The sequence below is a fragment of the Octodon degus genome, unplaced genomic scaffold, assembly GCF_000260255.1.
Source record: "Octodon degus isolate 3935 unplaced genomic scaffold, OctDeg1.0 scaffold00159, whole genome shotgun sequence".
Taxonomy (NCBI): domain Eukaryota; kingdom Metazoa; phylum Chordata; class Mammalia; order Rodentia; family Octodontidae; genus Octodon; species Octodon degus.
The window spans coordinates 6,346,778-6,349,639 of record NW_004524735.1 but is presented as its reverse complement, the minus strand read 5'-3'; the positions used below and the strand labels follow the sequence as shown (position 1 = coordinate 6,349,639).

At 46.0% G+C, this 2,862-nt stretch overlaps 1 pseudogene across 1 annotated transcript; it reads right to left on the bottom strand.

Annotated features, from left to right (window-relative positions):
- Positions 1-227: 227 nt before the first annotated feature.
- Positions 228-2,345, bottom strand: LOC101568766 (annotated as a pseudogene). Its single transcript, XR_192804.2, has one exon. The product of XR_192804.2 is annotated as a casein kinase I pseudogene (transcript).
- Positions 2,346-2,862: the final 517 nt, after the last annotated feature.

Below are 2,862 nucleotides of genomic sequence, written 5' to 3'. Positions count from 1 at the left end.
CACACACACACACACACACACACACACACACCCCTATGTAGAAATCTTTTTTTTTTTTTAGAAAGTTTTTAGTTTTTAATGAACTTGTAAACAAAAAAGCTCCCATTTCAAAATAAAAACAAAATCCCAGATCATAGATGTTTACAGTGATTACATATCTAAGCAACATACATACATATTCAGTTGTAAGATGTTAACTAAACTTCTGTGACAAGTATGCTTTTTTTTTTCAATACCAAGAACATTATAGAGTTAATGTAGAGTCCTAAGGATAATCTAGCAGTCACTAAATTTTTTGTAAGTCTTCACTTTAGATGCTGTTATTTCTAGCACAGGTAAGCAGGCAGTCTTTCATATGCTCAAACACTGGAATCTTTGGTTGCTACCATATCAGCTGGCTTGCAAACAAGAAGCCAACTTTAAAGAATGTTTTAAGTGATCAACTTGCAAACCCCAGGGATGGAAAAACCCTAAGAATGCACAATTGTGAGCATCTACAACCATCACAACTGTGGCTGAAGACTTCATGCCGTTCTTCTGAAATGAGATCTCAAAGCAGGATGTTTCAAAATAAAAGTTTTAACAAAAAGTTGGCATATGCACAATTTCTCCACCAATTAATCTGTGTGTGTGTGTGTGTGTGTGTGTGTGTGTGTGTGAATCATTTAGTTAACTTTTCCACTTGAAAAAAATGCAATAAAAAACCGGACACCATGTTTCACTATCTCAGTTAATATTCACAATTACAGCGGCTGCAACTCCAGACAAAGCATCAGCAATGCTGCCCAGAGCCAGTTTATAACTGAAATTAAGTCCTTTACACCAAGTAAATGGTTGTCCACAACCACTGGCTAGTGTACATATGAACTAAAATTTCTCGATTTGGGGAGAAACAAATGCTGCTCCGATCATCTGCTCTGCTTCTTCTGTTCTTCAATTCATGCTTAAAAACCTTTCATGTTACTCTTGGTTTTGTCAGTTTGCTTGCCTGTGGGGGTTTGGGCCTGCTGACCCTGCCCACTGGAGGAGGCTGCCCGCTGCGCTGCTTTCTGCTTTAACATTGTCCAATCAAATATGTAGTTATACTGGTGATTCAAGGTCCTGAAAAGGATGCGAAATAGCTGCCTCAGGTACATGTAATCCGGGGCTTCCTCAAAGCGCAGCCCACGGCAATAGTTTAAGTACATAGCAAATTCTGCAGGAAACCCCTTACATAAAACTTCAACTGGAGTGGACATCTTCTTTTCACTAATCTTTTCATATTTTTGTTTTTTTGTTGCAGCCTTGAGTCCTTGCCATGGCAGGCTGGTTCTATTAAAATACATCAAAACATATCCTAATGATTCCATGTCATCTCGATGACTCTGCTCAATACCAAGATGTGCATTGATGCTAGCATATCGGGCAGTGCCAGTGAGGTTTTTATCTTCTCTGTATGGTATGTGTTGTCTTGTCCTGTTGTCTCTGTACTTTTTGGCCAAACCAAAATCAATAAGGAATAACTTATTACAGTGACGCCCAATACCCATTAGGAAGTTATCTGGCTTAATGTCTCTGTGTATAAAATTCTTTGTATGCACATATTCAATTCTACTGATCATCTGGTCAGCTAACATAAGTACAGTTTTCATTGTGAACCTTCTTGAACAGAAATTGAAGAGGTCTTCAAGGCTAGGTCCCAGAAGATCCATGACTAGCACATTATAGTCTTTTTCCTGGCCATACCACCTTGGAGGATCTTATAGAGCTTGCTCTTGTACAGCAACTGGGGATGCCTGGCCTTCTGAGACTCTAGCTTCACGGCCACTTCCTCGCCGTTGGTGATGTTAATCGCCAGGTAAATGTCCCCGAAGGAGCCAGACCCGATCTTCCGCACCAGTTTGTATGTCCCTCCGACAATGAACTCGGCCTTGGAGCCGCTGCTGCTCGCCATCCTGGGAGATGAAGGTGGAGCCCGGGGCCGGGCCCCGACGCCTGAGGGAGGACGGAGGCCTCTGGGGCTCGTCCCCTGAGCTCGGCCGCGAAGGAGCGCGCAGGAACCGGAAAACGGAGGCCCTTCCCGGCGCTAGGGGGCCCGGAACAGGCCTAGGGGAGCCCGAACGCCGTCGCTTAGTCTCACTCTTTATTATTATTTTGGCCAGGCCGCAGTCCGTGAGGCGTTTCTCGTCGTTACTTAGGTTAGGCTCCTTGTTTCCGGGCGGCCACCGCCGCCTCGCTTTCACCGCAGTGTCGCGGGCTGGAATGAGGGCGCGGTGAGTTAGGGCGGCGGTGTCGCTGCCACCACTACGCCGGCTCCAGCCCGGGGAGACCCTGTCACTCTGCCGACGCCGCCATCTTGTTACTCGGGCCCCTATGTAGAAATCTTGGGACATCAGATGGGCCAGGACTCCCAGCCCACTCCCAGTGGCGAGGCATTGCCCTTTGACCCTCAGGGTCCAGATCTCCGTGGCCTGGAGCCACCGTTGAGTTCAAACAGCCAGGCTGGGTTGTGACGTGGAGAAGACAGCAGGTTCCAGCAGGGGAGGCGCTCGGATTTAGCAGCAGGCCACCCTGTATGGGGTTCTTTGCGCCAAATCAGAGAAGTTCCTGTCCTTGGCTTGACACTTAATTAACCTGGCTAAGTATAAAATACGTTCTTTACTTACCAGGGAGAAGATTCAACAGGAAGACCACAAGTCTCTAGGGCTTCACCAAGATTCTTTTAAATACACTTTTTATGTTGGAATGATCTCAGTTCAAGAAAGTTACAGAGGGGGTACGGAGCATTCTCCTTAGCCCATCTCTCCGTTTCGTTTCTTCTAGTGCTATCGTCCAGTATCATCATGCTGCCTGCATCAGAAGAAAGGCACAAATGCTGGCGAT